Source organism: Calliphora vicina, chromosome 4 (assembly GCF_958450345.1).
Source record: "Calliphora vicina chromosome 4, idCalVici1.1, whole genome shotgun sequence".
In the NCBI taxonomy this organism is placed as follows: Eukaryota; Metazoa; Arthropoda; class Insecta; order Diptera; family Calliphoridae; genus Calliphora; species Calliphora vicina.
Genome location: NC_088783.1, coordinates 36566309 through 36585816, shown reverse-complemented (window position 1 = coordinate 36585816; position 19508 = coordinate 36566309). Strand labels below are relative to the sequence as shown.

General features: G+C 28.9%; 1 long non-coding RNA gene across 1 annotated transcript in view; it reads left to right on the top strand.

Moving 5' to 3' along the window:
* The first annotated feature begins 959 nt into the window (after positions 1–959).
* Positions 960–19508, top strand: part of LOC135959241 (uncharacterized) — a 169313-nt gene continuing 150764 nt past the window's right edge. Inside the window, exon 1 of the long non-coding RNA XR_010576519.1 lies at positions 960–1049. This is a non-coding gene — a long non-coding RNA (uncharacterized LOC135959241). The remainder of the gene's footprint in view (positions 1050–19508) is intronic.

Here is a 19508-nt window from a genome sequence, read left to right as displayed (position 1 = left end):
CGCTTATAGTCAAGTGTTTTATCGCCAAAATTGCCACAAATGGAGTAAGACCAAAATACAACAGACCCTACAGAATCCACTACATCTAGAAAACTAAACCGTTTGGTGCGGCTTACACGCTGGTGGAATTATCGGATCTTATTTCTTCAAAAATGAAGCTGCACCATGATCAATGATTTTTTGATTGAAAATATGAATCACATTGATATGGTTTCAACAGGATGGCGCTACGTGCCATACGGTGACCAACGATTTATTGAAATCAAATTTTAGCGATAACTTGATTTAGAGAAATGGAGATTTAAAATGACCTCCCAGGTCGTGCGATTGACATAGGCAAACAATCCTTGAAAAAGTGGCCCACAATTATACTTCCAGAATGCGGAACAGCAGTGGCTATATTGCTAAAATCATTTTTAAATTTGTATGCAATGCATTGATTATTCGATTAAAAAAATAGTTTTCATTAAATTTACATTTTACAATTTAAAGTTCTATCTGGCAAACAATGTTTTGTTTGCTACAAACTTGCATTGTGACTGTTTTTATTTTTTTGTTTAAATCTAAAGTTAAAACTTTAAACAAATATGTATTCAATTATTTTATGCAAATTTAAATAAAATATATATTTTTTTATCTCCATTTAGTTTATCTTCATTTATAATTCCTATGAGTATTGAGTTTTGGTCATAAAATTTCCTTTTTTTTGTATTTTTCATTCTCATTTTACTTTTTGGTTTGCTGATACGAGTACGAGTCTGCTTTATAAAAAAGTGTTGAATGACTTTTAATTTGTTGCATTTATCTTTGTGTCTTGAGGCTACTTGTAGCAAAATATTGTATATTTTTTTTTATTTCATTTTTTATCTTTATTCAAACAAAGGTAAAAATTATTTTGTGGTTAATAATTTTATTTTACTAATGCTTTATATTTTTTGTATTGTTTTCTTTATCTCTTGCAGAAAATCGTGTACAAAAAATAAAGTTTTGAAATATTCCGGAGAATGCTGTATTAAAGTGGCAGCATAAAACCCACAAAACGTTTTCAAGTGGTAAGTCATATTGCTGTTGCACAATGTTTTTAATTAAATTAAAAACCATTAGTTTAATGAAGAAGATTAAGTGGGTTTTGTTTTTTTTTTGTTTGTGTTTGAAGAGACTATATGTATAAGAAGAATAATGAAGAAGGCTTTAGTTACTAAAAAGAAGTATCTACTTTAGACGAGTGTGTTTTTAGTGGAGTAAAAAAAGTTTTTGTAGTGTACTATATTGTAAGAAAGACCATTACATTAAGTAATTGTTTTTGGTTTTACTTTGAGATGTTAGTTAAAATATAAATGCAATTCTATTGCAAAAACTTTGGGATTATTTAATGGGATTTAAACAAAAATATTATCTTAAATGGAAATACAGAAATTCAGTTTTAATTAATATAAATAAGAGCTACATCTAGCATGAAAAGCTGTAACAAGGTTTCTTTGCCTCATACACTAGAATTACTCACACTTCGCACGTCTCTATATTTTACCACAATAAGTTATTTTATAACATTTATTTTGTGATTTTACAATCCATCTAAAACAGTTATTATTCAACGTAAAAATAGAAGTTCTCACGAAACTCTTAAAAAACAGTTTTAAATAGCCGTCATAAAAAATCTCATTTGAGAAGTTTAATTTTTCCTGTCAGAAAAAAAAATTATTTGGAGGAGTTTTATTTTTCCCGTCAGAAAATAAAACTCATTTGAGGAGTTTTATTTTTCCCGTCAGAAAATATAATTCATTTTATGTAAATTGACACTTGTTTAATTGTTGTTGTTTTTTCTTAAAAAAATAAATAACTACACACCAGGCGCTGATCCAGGTCAACCATTTGGGGAAACTTATATGAAAACTTTTCAGTTTTGGGAGGGGAAAATTCCTATTTCACCCCCTCTGGATCCGCGCCTGCTACACACATTATATCAGATAGAATCATTAAATAAAGACACGGAAAAAAGTAAAAAATATACAAAAAGAGTTTTATTTTGTGGCGGGGTAAATAAAACTCCTCAAATGACTTTTATTCTATGACAGAAAAAATAAAACTCCTCAAATAATTTTTTTATGACGACATTTTAAAACTTTTTGAAAAATAACTATTAACTGTGCAGTTGAGATAATTTTTTATCACCATAGAAAGAGTATTTTAATACGAATCTATTGGTATGTAACAGTATAGGTCTCCGTTGACGCTAACATTAAGAGTCATATATTAACCAAATGATTAAAATTACCAAATTTTTCTGTTGAGTCTGAACAAAACTATGGATTTAATCAAATCATTCGATTGGCAAAAAATCATAACAAATCTTATTTATATGTACAGCACTAATACTCTAACTATAAGTAGAAAACATGTAAAATAATTCCGGAACTTTTCCGAAATGTTAAAAAATATCTTCTTAAAATTTTTCGCGATTTGGAAACTTTCAGCTTTAGAAATCGGAAGATTTTTCTGCAGGACAGCAGATATATTACAATAACAACATCTTATTTAATGCATTTCATTGTTGTTCTTGATGGAACAGAGTAGGAAATAGTTTGTTCTTACAAAATTCAGGTAAGAACAAATAAATTTGTATTTGTTTTTTTAAATACCACAACCCTGTCAATGTACCTTTACTGCTATAGCAGATTAAACGAAATACACAATTTCTATACAAACAAGTTTTTAATTAAAAAAGAAACAAATAAATGCAAATAGAATTGCTTCAGATAATGAGTTAAATAATAATTTAATACCACTCTCTCACCTTACTAACCATTCAAAGTTGTTTGTTCTTCAAAACAAATTAAAAATATTCATTTAAAAACTTATTATTTGCTCAACATAAATACTTTACCCCTACTATTGCTCACAAACAAATAAGAACCCACAACACATATTGATCAGATTATTAAATAATAAATAAAGATTTATACAAAACGTTTCCTTCCCCTTTTCCTTCCCCTTTTTACTTAGTAATTTGATAAATATTTTATAATTTCATGGCAATTATACAAACCGTAAACAGATTATATAAGCAAAACTACATATAAACACCCTTTTTTAACACGATTTTCCTCAGCACTACGACACACAACAGTTCAAAGACCCTTTTATTTTAGTTGGAATTCTCATATTTCTTGCCACAAAACCCAATAATTCATTAAATAATGTTGCTTGCTAACTGTGACTGCAGGATGAAAACAGGATGTGGGTGGAGTGGTAGTCAAGTGGTAGTGGCTGGGGTTTCTTAAGGAAAATTACATTAAATATTTTGCAAATAATTAGTATGAAATGTCTTGCTTGTTTATTCTTATTTATTTCTTATTTTTATTTTTTTGTGCTGGCAAATGAAAATCATTTGAAAATGAAAAATGTTTATTTCTTTAAAATAGAAAAGGGGAGCAGAAAGAGACCAACAAATCATAAATTTTAAATGGTTTCGCACAAATATCATTAGCTGCTAAAAAAAAAGCCAAAACGAAGAAATATGGTTTTGGGTTGCAATGGCAATGTATAGAGGTTGCTGCTGCCGGCTGAAGGAGTGAGAAATTTAAGACAAATAAATTAATCAAAAATAAGCTTTAAACAAAAACGACAATGACGACATTAAGCAAACACATTAGAGGGTATTAAATGAAATGATTTATTTCTCTTACTGGGCTTTGCTGCTGCCTTTTCTAAAGAATTTTAGGTATGCGGCCAGTGGCACAATTATAATGTCATAGCTAAGGTAGAGTTGTAATGAATTGTTAATGTATTCATTTACGTTATTTACTACGGAAAATCATGAGTGGCAGGGGCAATAAACATATATTTTTCATAATAAAGACTAGAAGTGGGCAACAAGTTGTTTAAGGTACATGCATATTGTTGAAATTGTTGAAGGACCAACGAAAATTAAATATTTATTATAACAAAGACAAATAAATATAGACTACCGGACAAATTTCAATCATATCATTTTCAATATCCATTTTTAAACAAAAATTAAAGACCTTAGTAAAAGAAGAAGCCTCTCCAATCACATTCGCATTTTATTCGCCTTAAACGAGGCAATAAAATGACTTTAGCACACAAAGAAACCAATTAGTTTAATAAAGAAACGAACAAAAAAATAACGGAAACTTTTGTTAAACATTTAAAAGTCCAAAAAACTACAATTAGCAACAAATTGTTTTTACAAACTTTTTCAGTTCAGCTACTTTTCTTCAGAGTCAGCGGAAACATTTGCGCCAGACAGAAATTTTGTTGAATTTCATTTAAAGCTGAAATGTGTTCGTTTCGAATTTTACATGAACTTTAAGGCCATAAAGCAAAAGGACATTCACAAAAACTCATTCAATATATCTCTTTTTGTAAGAAAATGTGGTAGTAATTTTTTACACAAAATTTTCTTGAACAAGTTTAAAAATGTTAGTTTTATACAATATTTTATGGCCTAAAGCAAGAAAATTTCTCTAAAAATGCTAATTACACTGACATGAAGTTAAGTAAAGACGACTGTCACAAAGTTTTTTAATGTAAATACATAGTTAGATTTAAAGTTTTAAAGTTTCTGCAAAATATTTTATTATACCTCACGCTTTTCTACTTTAATATTGATACCACATGTTTTTTGCACCCTATCGCTCTATCGAACTATTACTTTTCTAGGAATACAAGAACAACTTGAGTTTTTTTTTTATCTATTTTCTTACACAACTCTTAGCGTATGTCTTAAACAGAGAGTGAGAGTAACTTTAACTCGATTTCTATTCTTTAGTTTTTTGTTTGTTCCTTCAGTAAAAAACTTTATAAAATCATATACATATATTTACGATTTTTTCAAGTTTTTCTTTGAGCCAAAACTTTCCAATCTAAACTCTTCAACACATAAAGATAGTCAGGAAAGAAAGCAAGAAGAAAGAAAAAATAACAAAGTTTTCTACAACAAAGTTAACTAACCAACACTTCTACACTTGCCGTGATGTGTTGCTATAAGGTTTATTATTTTTTACTATTTTTTTTGCTGTAGTAAACGTGTGTGGTGGCTGTTGTGGGACCAACTAGTTTTTGGGAGTCTAAAGAAAATAGCTCAATCTGTAATTGGAAATCAAAAATGTTTCAAAAAAAATTATTTTCGAATCATTTTCGTTGAAAGAACTTTTTTGTGAAAGTTTTTATTAAAAACTTTTTTTGTTAAAAAGCTTTTGTTCAAAACTGTTTCAAAACAAGTTATTTTCGGATTTATTCGTCAAAAAGCTTTTGTTGCGAAAAAAGCTATTGTTATAATAAAACTTCTTGTTGTATGAGAAAATATCTGTTTGTAAAAAAGCTCATAACAAAAGCTTTTTTACAAACAGATATTTTCTAATCACTTTTTGTAACTAAAACTTTGGTTTTGTTAAAAGCTTTTTTGTTGTAAGAAAAATATATTTTCATAAACAATCTTTTGTTGGTAGAAAAGCTATTTTTATAAATAAAAGCTTTTTTGTAAAATCATTTGTTGTGAGAAAAAGTATTTTGTTGAATATCATTTTTTTATATATGAAAAATCTTTTGATGTAAAATGAGTCGAAAAAATGTGTATTAAAAAATCTCAGTTTTTTAAGTTCTTTCGAATAGTTTTCATACAAATTAGTTCGAATCATTTTTCTTTCGACATCGTGACAAAAACTTTTTTTTTGGGTAAAGCTAATTTTTTGTTTTCGGTAAAGCTAATTTTTTTATTTTTGAAAAACAAATCTTACTGCGATTGGCTGTTTTTGTTGAAATGCCTTATTAAAAAAATCTGCTTTTGAAGGAGTTTTCTGTTGTTGTGAATAAAGTTTGCTGAAAAATAAGCATTTTGGTGAATATTGATATTGTTTTATTAAATTTTTCTAATTTCTTTCCCCTATGGACTGTTAGTGGTCACATCAAATGAAAATGTTTTCCCTTATCATTCCATATGTGTTGGAATAGAGAAAAGTTAAACTTAAACTTTTATTGTTATTGTTTTAAAACCACTATGACAGCGCGAATTAGCCAAATAGTAAATAAATACCATACCATACTTGTATTTTTCTTTACATGCACAACTTCTTGCTCCTGCCTGCCTTTGAAACTTTTCCCACTATCTAGCTTCTATTTTATATTTTTTTCTCATATTGAAAGTCATGCTACTAATCATGGTATGTGTTAAAATAACCCTGCAGTCAAAATTGCATTTATATCAGCAGGAAAATGAAAAAAAAAACAATAAAAAATAAAGAAAAAAGAGAATAAACTTGATGTGTAGTATATTTCTTTAAACATGAGTGTGCTTGTTTATGTGAAAACGCGAGAGTGCATGTGTGCATTCTACCGGAAGTGGTCTCTTTGGTATCCAATGTTATAGTTTTATATTTTTTTTTGAATTTGTAAACTACTACTCTGTTATTGTTTTATAGAGTTAGTAAGCGAGTAAGTTTTCATATTCCTAGTTCAAGCTGTAATAGTGGGGCAGTTACTGTGTGTGGCAGTAGCAGTTTTTCCTCTTTTCTGAACTCTTATTCACGTCCATTGCAACAATACGGTTGGTTTTATGCTTCGTTTGCACTTTTGTTTTGTTTAGTGAAAGTTTCTTAACTTAATTTTTTATACAGTTCTGTAATCCACGTTTTCTTTGTCGTTTGTAGTTGAAGGGAAAACTTTTGAATAAGAAACGTCTCATGTGTTTATATAAATTTAAAAAACATTTTCTATTTTATTTCTGTAGCATTCTAAGTGGACAAAGTTTTTATAATTTTATTTTTTTTCCCAGTTCTTTCTGTATTTTTTTTGTTGTTTATTAGAAGGTTAAGAGTAAAGTGCATAATTGTTTTAATTGTGTATCATTCGTGATCTAAAAAGATTTCTCAAACATTAGTTTTTTCTTTAATTAGCTGCACTCGAGTTTTCTGTGTTAGCTTACAAATGAAAATTAGATTTTGTTAGAAGATATTTGCTAATGTTTATAAAAAGAGTGGGCATTGTATGTGACCTAATGTCTTGGCATACAAAATTATGTGCGAACTCTTTTTTATTATCTATTAGCTAAAACCCGATGTGCTTTGCTACCCGTACCGTAATGATTTAAAATATAATTGGACTAATATTATGGAAAAGTTTAGAACACAAAATTCAGATGTTGGATTTTTGGAGCTTGCTTTATTAGTTCCGTTTTTATCACATTAAAATTTGAATTGCCAAAAATCCGTTCTTAGTGGATCTACACATCGGTGGTAATAGCTGTATAATGTAAATTTATTTTTACACGCCCCTCCGCCCCTTATTATCGGTCCAGCCGATAATAAGGTTTGTTTTAGTATTGAAAATGGGCAAATATCTTCCCGGAATTAAAAAAAAACAATATCTGACATTCAAAGGTGTGATCTCGATCACGTTGGCAGGTACAGAATGCGAAATTATGTGATTTTCAAAATGATTTCTCAATAAATCCATTATTGCTCGAATTGCTCGAAAAACATTTCTCACAGAACGCGGATTTTCGTAATACAGCTGAATATTTCCATGATAAATTGTCGAATAATATTGAATAAATGCAAGTAAAAGAGCTATCTTATATACCTTTCACCAAATTAAACTTTAAAATAAAATTTTACATTTCCAAAAATATTAATTTCCAAATTTTTTTTAGTCAAAAAAATTGTATGCCAATTTTTTTTTTAATAATTTAATGTTTACTTTTTTAAAAAATTTTATTTTTTTTTTAATTTATTAGTGAAAAAAATTTTATAATAAAAAAAATTTTAGTGAATAAAAAAATAAGTAAATGAGCAAAATCACTTTTCTTTTAAAATTTCAACAATTTATTTTCGTGAGTGATTTTCGGAACCGATCGCCATAAAATTAGGTCATGTGATTTATGTCTATATGAAATTTATTTCTGTTTAATTTTATTTGTATACCAACATTTTTAAGAGATTTTATGTCTTATTATGGACCGATCATCATAAAAGTAGGAGTGAGTGAAATTTGTGTATGAATTAAGCATTTATGATGAAGTCCAATTTCGAGAGGACATTTTTATGGGGGCTATGTGAAATAATGGACTGATTTCAGTCAGTTTCAATAGGGTCGAAAAAGATGCATCTACCAAATTTTATCAAATCGTCTCAGAAAGTGATTCTGTTGTCCTAGTTTTTTTCTTACATCTCAGCCATTTGTGGCCCGATTTTCTCGATTTTAAATACAATTGAACCGGGTATATAGCGGACATATTGGTGTATGATTCATGTATGTAAGTTATTTGGGGGATAAAGAACGTTGATTTAAACATACAGATGGACATGGATATATCGACTCCGCTATCTATAACTATCCAAAATATATCTAATTCGTTGGGTCGCAGATGAAAAATGTAGAAATTACAAATGGAATGATAAACTTATATAACTCTTGTGACTCATGGTGAAGGGTATACAAACAAATTTCATTATTTATTTACACAATAATATTAAGTGATTGGTTTTTAACAAAAACAAACAAATTATCTTAAAGCTTAATTAAATCAATCAAATAATACATGTTATTCACACATTTTTTTTAAAATTGTTTAAAATAATTTAGAATTTTTCAATATAAGTTTTGTTTGTCGTTTCTTTAATTGATGTTTATCTCTCAACATTTTTTTTATTTATTTAGATTTTTTCATTTCGTTTTTTTTGCTAATACATGTAGGTATTCCCATAGAAAGAATTTCATTTTTAATTTCCTTTAAGTAAATTGACATTTCGAAATTCTCAATTGTCTACAGAAGCTTTACAAACATGTCAGTCGGTTGTTTATCTATTTTCAAATATTTTTGCAACACTTGACAAAGCAATTAAAAACCACACCATTGTAAATATAATAATGAAAAAAAGTATATACATATGTAACTATACGAATAATAGCAACAAATATAACTGTGGAAAAAATCAAATATGTACGTACTTATGTTGCAAAAAAAAAAGAAACCTCAAAAACCAGCTATAAAAACATTAAACAAAAACCCATTTTGGTAACAATATCATGACACATGAATCCACATACGAGTAGAAGCAACAAAAAAACGAAAACACTATTGGTATTTGTGTTGTAAAATTTTTGTTGTTGGTGGCGTTGTTTGTTTCTTTTCTTGTTCATTACAACTTCTAAATAAATAGATAGAGAGTCTCCTTAATGTTGCAGGAAAGTGTGTTGGAATGAGTTTTCCTTTATCTAAATATAAGGGTTTGCCGAAAAAGGATTTGTTGCCTGGTAATGGGTTATATTTTAACCTTAATAGGGTCTTGGGATCAAATTTGACCCATTTTGAAATTAGAATTGATTTTTTTCCAAAAAAAAAAATTTTAAAAAAATATATATTTTCTATTTGGGTCAAATTTGACCCGAAGATCGATAACGTCAGTAAATTGTGATGGTTAAATCAAAAAAAATCTTTAGACCATTTTGTGATCCTCTGGACTGAACCATCTTGTTTATTTTCACTGACGAATTTCGAAGGTCTCATCGGAATAAATGGCTAATACCTTATTAAGACTATACCTTATAAGGACTAGAGAATGACTAATGCTTCCATTCAATATAGTTGTATTAACCATGTCAAAATATATAGGATATCACATGGTGTCAAAGTTTGACATTATTTCTAATGAATATTTTGCAAGAATCTAAAGAACATATAGGCACAACAAGAGAATACTACATTGGTAAAAGTATTTGCATGATTGTACTGAAATGTCACAACAGTAGAAGTTAGCTGCCAAAATCGAGCACTGTATCGTTATATTATCTTTCTTGGTGACATTATATTCAACGCAGTTTTTGTATCCTTAAAGTTTTACTTTATCTACCTGTTACTTATTACCCCATACATCCTTAAACCGCACCCCCTTAATCATTTACAAGTTTATGTATCCATATGAGAACACATGTATTAAGAACTTAATGTTGTTTAGCAATTTCTAAGCAATGTTTTACTTTCAAATACACACAACTACAAAAAAAATTAAATAAAATAAAGGAAGTCCACACAACCATACAAATAAAGACAGAACAACAAAAACGCAATTTAAACATTAATACAGACATGAAAAATTTACACAAAACCTTTTACTAGAGAAGAATAGAAATGAAGAACGAAAAAAAAAAATCAAAGTAATTTTCTTTATTTTCTAAATGAGACTAGGAAAAAAGTAGAAGAAAGTCTTTATATTTTATGTTGGTAACATGGTGCTTGTGATAATGTGAGTAGAAAATGAGTTTTAAAGTTAAAAACCGGGTTGCAAGAAGACAAAAACAAACATTAAAACAAATTACTCAAGTGGCAACATAAGCAACTAACCAACCAGCCAACTACAACAAATATTAAAACAACTATATAACTTCACATATATGTATGAGTATTAAAAATCTAATGAAAATAAAATCAAACTTAAAAATAGTAGACAGTAGAGGAGGCAAAAATAGTGAAATTGTCAAACTTGCAGAAATTTTTTAGAAGAAATTGTCTAAAACAGTGGTTGGGCATTTATAAATACCAGAAACTGTACGAGATCAGCTTTACCACTTTTACTTTAACTTTAACCTTCTTCTTGAAGTGCTTGTTAAAATAATAAAAAAAAATTGATATTGAAATAATACACTTACGATAGCGAATGCGACATATTTTGGTAACCAAAACAAAATGTGTTATTACTAAATGCAGTAACTGCTTTCAATTAAAGCCACTATATTTTGATTTGAATTACAAATGTCCGCTACTTGATTACAACTATCACGGATTACAGATGACTAAGGTACAAGAACGCGACATTGGAGCACTAGACATTATCGTACATCAGCTGTACAAGAGTTCAATCGCAAGCGTTTTACATAGTAAAAGTACCAAAAATCTAAAAAGTACGATTGCTCTTTTGTAAATTAGATGAAGATGTTTTCTAAGCTTTATATAAGGTGAAAGATTGCTAGTACTATATTTCTGTAAACTTTATAATTTTCAAAACTCTCTTCTTAATGGATGTATTAATCTGGAGATAATTTCATTTATTGGTTTGGGCGTTTACGCCCAAAATAAACTCAAAAATAAACTTAAGTTGTTAACTTTCATATGTTTTACATATGCGTAGAAAACCACACACCAGGGTAAACAACGCACCTTTTAAATATCTAGTTATTAAAATATTTTTAAATCAATTAAGGCGTTTTCACTGCTAAACTGATGCGGCAGCAAATGCCAAGAAAATTCATGAACATAGCTGAATAATTTTGTTAACCCTCCGGCGGGTGAGAAGGTCCCTGGGGACCTTTTTCATTTTCAGACTGAATAACTTCTTGATGGTCCATGGGAAGAGTACCCGCCCCTCACATGTATTCCAAGGAAATTTTATCTAGAATCGTTTAAAAAAAATCAAGGCGATCCGACCAATAGTTTAGTTTCTATTGAGATTTAAATGTGTTTAGTACGGGAACGTGTGAAAAGGTACTTGTACTGAAATTTCAACAATAGTTTTTTAGGCTTTTTTCATATAAAACTCATAAAAAATTAATAATGTTATATATAAAAGAAAATTTTTTTTCTAACATTCATTATACATGTATAATTAGTAAATAATAATAAACCAAACAAAAATGTTTAAAAAATGCGTTTTCATATAAAATTCCCTAAAGGTCCCTGTGGACCTTGTACTTCGTATAAGGGCAACTTCTCCTCAACCGTCGTAGGGTTAAATATATCAAAATATTCATTTGTGTGAGTTTCCACACACAGGTGAAATCATCGTCCTGCAGAAAATAGCGAATTTAGAAACATTTCTTCTCCTACATAGACTAATTGTGCTCACTTTTTCTACCCCACTATTCAGCATTCTCTCGAAGCCCTTCATAGTTTGCCAAAAAGTTCAGTCGATTGTAAAAATCACTAAAAAACAATAGCAATGAAAATAAATTCATACACTTGTCTGAAAATTAGTAGAAGTACTAAGGAAAACATAAAAACACCAAACTAAGGAAGCAGAACAAAAAAAAAATTAAAACAAATAAAAATAACAAAAACCAAATACTAAAACAAACAAAACGAAAGCTAAATAAAAAAAGGATAATAAACGCAAAAACAAATTCTATCAATGTCTCACATGATTACAGATCCACATACACACACGTTAAGGACTAAGAGTACAAGTTACACACACTTTCAGCAAAAAGTCACAAGTGAGAAACAGGGATAAAAGAAAGTTCATGAAACTTTCATTAAGGACATCATTGTATGCATTCGTTATAAATATTTGTATTTTTTTGTAACTGTTTGAGCAAAAACATACTGGTTGGTTGGCTGCTTGCTTTAAACGTTATTAGATTCAACATGATTTTAGTTGTTGGTATTTTTTTCTCATATAATAGAGACATGTTAAAGGATTTCATTTTATTTGTTTTTATTGCATTGTATATCTTTTTATAAAGTAGAAATTTTTCCTTTTAACAACATGATGTTGTTTAGTTTTTTCTTAGATTTTTTTTTCATTTATATTTTTCAAGACAAGAACATGTCAAATGTGTTCACTTGAATGCTTGTTTTTATGGTTAAATGAGTCGTTATTATATTATTGGGAATTATGCCAAACTTATTGTTCCAGAAAATGTTCTTATACATACACACACACATATTTGTATATAAAGAAATTTAAAAACAATTGGAAATATACTAAAATATTTTCTGTATTTTGCTTTAGAGAGAAAACTACTCTCCCTTTTAAATTCTATTTTTGTTTGTTTCAACTAGAAAGTGATGTTTTTGCCAAGACAACAATGGCATCGTTAAATGAACACATATCAAATGTGACACAAAATAAGGACATTGTACAAAAACACCAAACAAAATTAGAAAAATATCTATTCTTGATGTTTTTTTTTTTTTTGGGAAATTTATTAAATTAATTTCAATGTGATTTGCCAAAATCAGAGATAGTTGTTATTTTTATGTTCATTTCTTAAAGTTTCTATGGAATTCAAAACTTTAAGGATATTAAATTTGATTTAATAATGCTAATTGCGAAAAAGGTTTTGTTAGAATTAAGAAAAAGATTTGTGAGAACTCATCTTAAAATAATCATATCTTTTTCTGTGGAAGCTGGAGCTATAGTGTTTTCATTTACAGAAGAAGACCTGATTTGTATGTGATGAGTTCCCGCTTGTAAGTAGGTTTTTATGCTTTGTTTTGTTTTAATTATAAATTTTGTTTTCTCGCTTAATATAATTAATTTATTATCCTATACTTGCAAATCTTAGAAGCACTTAAAATGCTTAGAAAAGAAGCTACATTTGTTTACTTCGGATAAGAGCGACTCACTTCGTATGGATAGAAAAGTATTGATTTTGTTACACACCTCAAAATAATCTTTGTTTTGTTTTATGATGTTTCCTCAAATATTTTTGGTTGTTGCTAATATATTGGCAATATACATGGAATGCAGAACGCGACAGAAAATAGAAGTAGTTTTCAACTGTATCTAGAAAAGTTGATCATATTCATTAACAATAAACACCTGATCAAGAACGCGACAAAAAATAGAACTTGGTTATGTCTATAACAATTTAGATGCAAGACATAGTTTCTACTTATTGAGTTTTTTAGTAAAAGCTACAAAATTTTGATTTCAATTACAAATTTCAGCTTGATTGCATCGATTACGGAATACTGATAATAAATGATGATTATCTCTCGAAGATAGAATGCAAATTTTACTACAAATGTAGACTTTTTTTATACCCTTCACCTTCGTGAGAAGGTACACCCTTATTTGGGTATATTAGTTTGTATATTACGTTGTAATTGAAAACTTTTTTTTAGAAAAGTTTGTTATTAGAATTTTTTATTTTCCAATAAAATTTAATAAATAATGATAACAGTAGTAATGAGTTCTAATAATAACAAGTAAGAAAGTATGGTCGGTCAAGCCCGACCATATAATACCCTATACTAAGAAAATGAACAAAATAATTTTTCTTTAAAATTATTTTGTTTATTTGGGAAATTAGGTCATGTGATTTATGTCTATATGAAAGTTATTTGTATTGAATTTTGTGTAGCTACCAACATTTTTAAGAGATTTATGCTCATTAAAGTGATTTTCAGAAGAGGGTCTTATATGGGAGCTATTTATAGACCGATCGCCATGAAATTAGACCATCTGATTTATGTCTATATTAAAGTTATTTGTGTTGAATTTTGTATAGCTACCCAAATTTTTAAGAGATTAATTCTCGTTTAAGTAATTTTCGGAAGAGGTCCTTATATGGGAGCTATGACTAATTATGGACCGATCGACATGGAATTAGGTGACATGACTTCCGTATACATAGAACTTATTTGGAAAGAAATTTTGTGCAGATACCTATATTAATAAAACATTTATGACGGATAAAGTCCAATTTCGGGAGCACATTTGTATGGGGGCTAGATGAAACAATGGACCGATTTCAGCTTATTTCAATAGGCTTCATCCTTGGGTCGAAAACATTTTATGTGCCTTATTTGATCGAAATATGTTCAAAATTGCGACCTGTACTTTGTTTACAAGAATGCATTTATACTAAACAACATCAGACTTAAGTCAGAAAAATTGATCGAGCTCAAAAAGAGCAAAAAAGCGCAACACGACATGGGTATGTAAATAAAGGAGAGAGTACGTGCTTTAAATGGTACTACGTTTTTTACGAAATATTAGGAATTCCCTAAGGTTCTATTCCATCAAACCTTAAATTTATGAAAAATTTAATACATTTTTAAAAATAATATGAAAGCGATTTCAAAAGTGGTGGAAACATATATCTATATTGAAATTATAGCTATGAAACCATTTTAGCGAAAACCGTTTATCTCATAAAAATACCTTTTGAAAATAAAAAGTTATAAGAGATTGAATTTTCAAAATTTATTACAAAATCCTACTTTTGTTAGACCTGTAGACTTTTAGAGACCTGAATTTTTGGCTTCTGAGGTGCTCAGGAGTTGACTTTAATATGAGTATTTAAAACTAAAAATTGGCGACAAAATAAAAAAAATACGTGCGACGTATGTAAGACCATAGTGAGTTGGAACTACAATGGATCAAAATCGGAAAAAATATGTTTTAACCCAAATTTTTTTATTCACCAAAAAAATTTAAAAATCATAAATATTTTTTTGAAATTTAAAAAAAAAAATTTAATTACAATTCGAAAAAAATTTTTTTCCAAAAAAATTATTGAATAGATAATTTTTGTATTTAAAGTACAACCAATAATGAAAATTGTATATTCAATTGCCAAAATTATCAAATTCAAAACTCAAAATTCAATAGAAAATATCAGAAAATTTTGTTTTTGAGCACATCAATAAGTGATAAATGTTTGAATTGAAATATAATTTTTTCTGTGTAGGCAGGTATTGGCTAAAACTTGCCTAAAAAAGTATTAAATTTGCTTTAATAGAATCGAATTATCTTGACTGTTTCCACATTTATTATAGGACCTTATACGTATGAGTAATACGTAATGTCTTAATAAACAAAACCTCAACCTAAGCGTATGAGTATTTTAAAAATAAAATACTAATAATACGTATACGCCTCAATGAACTTTAAATGACCTAAGAAACCACATAATAACTACAATAATTCCTTTATTTATTAAGTTGTTTAGGATTTTATAACTTTGAAGTTTTCTTTCCGCCCCCAAAAAACACTTAAATAACTTTTATTAACATTGAGTCTTAGTTAACTTAAAAATGTGTTGAAAAATTTCTTGAAAATTAACTACAAATTTTCAGCACATATTAAATAACAAAAATTATGTTAAAAATATTTACCATAAACAAGAAATAAACATCATACAAACATATTTTTCATACTTAATTACTAGAATAAACTCAACAAATTTTCTCTCTTCAATGTAGATTACAATTAAGTTTCACATACAAACCATCAACAGAAACGTCTAACAAATTTTAATCATTCTACATCATTGTAAGGCCTACAACAAATAGAATATTAGAGAGTATGTTGCTTGTTGTTGGGCATTAGAAAGTGTATGAGTGTGTGTGTTTTTGTATGTGTATGTAGACTTCATAAATAACAGGGCTTTTAACGGTATAACAAATATCACAAATACCACTTACTCGTACTCGTTCTTGTACAGACACACATTCATACACATATTTCTATTAATTTATTACCCTGCTAAATATATGGTAGTAGTTTTGTTCTTTGGTGATATTTCTGCTACATAGTATTATACTGTATTTACGAGTTGAGTATTTTCAGGCTGTACACAAAACGTATTTTAGTTTTAGTCTGGTTGTATTAAAGTTTACTATAAAATCATTATCAATACGATCATTATTGTCCAAAGTTAATGTTGTGCTAACAAATATACGACCATTTTCAGTGTGTCTGTCTGTATGTGTCTATCTTTTCCCTTCCTGCTTTCCTGGCAAACGTATGTCTATCAGTTAGTCAGTCAGTATTTTAATATCTGTTTACACTTTAAGCAGAAATACACATACATACAGACATACTTACATAATATAAATGTTATTATTATATTAGGGTGGCCCTTATTTTGCAATTTTTGGATTTTCGATGTCTAAAATTATTATCTCATCTAGAAACAAAATGTTACAAATTTGAGTAAAATCGGATAAGGATAAATTTCGTGGCCTATTTTCATACAACCATCAAAAAAGATCGGGGATATATCGGTGTTTCCATTCCATTTGTAACATATTGAAATATGCATCGCAGACCTTATGATATTCTAGGACGATCTCGATGTATCCGTCTGTCTCTCTGTCTGTTGAAAACACGAAAGGTCCCAAATGGAAGGAGCTAACTGACTGAAATTTTACCAAAATACACTCTGTTAGGTTTGTTTGGTATTGAAAATGGGCAATACCCGCCCACGATTTAAATTACCCCAGGAATACTGTTTGAGCAGTCATACATACGTTGATTATGATGCAATCCTGCACAATAAGGACCTCCCTTGTATACATATTTACTTGTCTACAAACGATTTTTGTTGTATGTATTTTACTGGTCTAATTTAATCTATTATTAGCAGTTTATAAACCTAACCATAAATTTCTTATTCTTGTTTTTGTTTTTGCTGTTAATATAATGCTCTTTACCAGTACCGATACTGTTTTTGTGTTTATAACATGTTTATTATGCCAACAATTATTTAAGATATGCTACATTTTACGTTTTACTTTTATGGTCTTGTGATAGCAAATCAGTTATAATTGTGGCAACTAAATATTTTTGTGGTTGTAGCTACTACAATTTGCAATAAAGGTTGTTGGCATATTTTTAGTTGGGTTATGAGCAAATTAAGTAATTGTCTAGGGTACAGATTGTATGGTGAAATAATTCGAAATTTTTTAGAAATATTTAGAAATTGTCACAGAAGTTTGTATGTTAAAGAGTGGAATGAAAGGTGATAAATATTGTTACGTTTTAACCTTTTCAAAACGTTGGTTTATTTCCTTTAAATAAACCGGATACTTTTGATTGCAAATAAAAGCCATTTGGTATTTTAAAAATTGTAACAACTCTTTATTTATTTAAAATGTACAACAACCACAGAATTAAATAGTCACTCAATGTTTTTTTATACACTTTTATAAATTCACAGAAATACAGGCACACTTTATAATGTACACGAATTCACTTGAAAAACACAGCACTTAGTTGATGTTTGTTCGAAAAGCGTCTCTGATCAACTCACTCACGACTGCAACCTCTGCCACTATTTATAACACTGCATTACCATCTAGAAAGCTCTATTTCTACAATGTTCTTTAACTGAATATTCGAATTCGAATATACGGTCGCAGCAAACAGCGTTGCCATACTTACGATCAATGGTCAACTGAATGCTTTTATTCAATGTTAATAATGTTAAAGTTTGGGCACTGCTATTTGAAAGCATTATGCAACTTTAAATCAGCCGTTAAAATCGTTATATTTGAATTCAAGTACAATTTTGTAACAATATTTTAAATTAGGGACCATAGTATTTAATACTTTTTAACGATCTTCATTAGTAGTAGTAAAACTATACATTTTTTTGACTTTTATTTTGTAATGATCCCATAAAGTATATATTTAGTCCAATCTCATCAGCATTCAGAAGACCCTACACGCAGAGACAGAATATGGTTGTGGTAAACAGAATCAAAGAGCAAAATATTATGATAAGATTTGTTATTGTAGTCTAAACATACTATGATCATTATTAATGTCATAATATTATTGTCTGAAATAATCATATTATGATCCAAAGCAATCATATGATCCAAATGAAATCTTATTATAATAGAATGTCATCATATTTATGATCCAATGAAATCATATTATGATCCAAAGTAAATTTTATTTTTGGGAATATAAAATTAAATTTCAATAGATTTAGATTTAATGTGCTAAATTTCCAATTTAAATATTATTGATAAATTCACTTATGACTTAAAAATGCGGGATTTTTAAAAATTTTTAGCTTTAATTTGGAACATTTGTGCAATATAAATGTATTCAAAGTTTTGGCCATTGCTAGCTATGACCTTTTCCCGTCTTTCTGGCAACTAATGGATTCCGATCGAAAAGAACTGCTCATATTTTGAGAACAAGAACGAATCAAGCTAATATTTGATACTTTTTCCCAAAGTGAAGCGTATCCCAGAAAGACCATTCTGCATCGATCTAAACAAAGAGTAGTCGGGTGTGGCAAAATCAGGACTATAAAGCGGGTGAGGCAAAACTTCCCACCCATTTCTAAATACTTTTAAACAGGTATTGAAACATGTGCCCATGATGGAATATTATGGTTTCATGTCTGGCGTTTTTCGGCCACTGCTCACTTCAAACGACTCAATTGCATTCGGTACAGGTTGCGTGTGATAATCTGGTCAGATTTCAGTAACCAAATGCAGACAACTATCTTAGTGCCATGGATATTTGGAATTGGTGTCCATTTGGCTGGATGACCGGGCTTCAAATACGATCTCATTCACTTCGGGTTATTGTAGTGGATCTATTTTTCATCTCAAATAATGATTCCGTGCAAAACATATTTTCTTTTATTGCGTTCAAGCATCATTTCGGAGATGTAAGGTCTTTCAAGGCCTGATTGGACACTTCAGTAGCTCCCAATGATTTTGCAAGCTCTTGTTGAGTTTGACTGCTGTCAAAGTTCATGGAGTAATGATTTCTTGGAGTTCAATCTTTTATGGCTGGCGTGGAAGAAATTTACCTTCCGTGTCAAAATCATTACTTCTGAACCGCACAAACCACCTCTCGCACCTTGGAAACTGTTGGAACACATTCACCATAAGTTCTGGTGAGCAATCGGTGTGCTTTAATGGCACTTTTTTTCAACAAGTGGTATAAAATTCGACATTTTTCAAAATTCAGTATCTATTCACCAAACTGCTTTCTAATTTATTTATCAAAATTTCT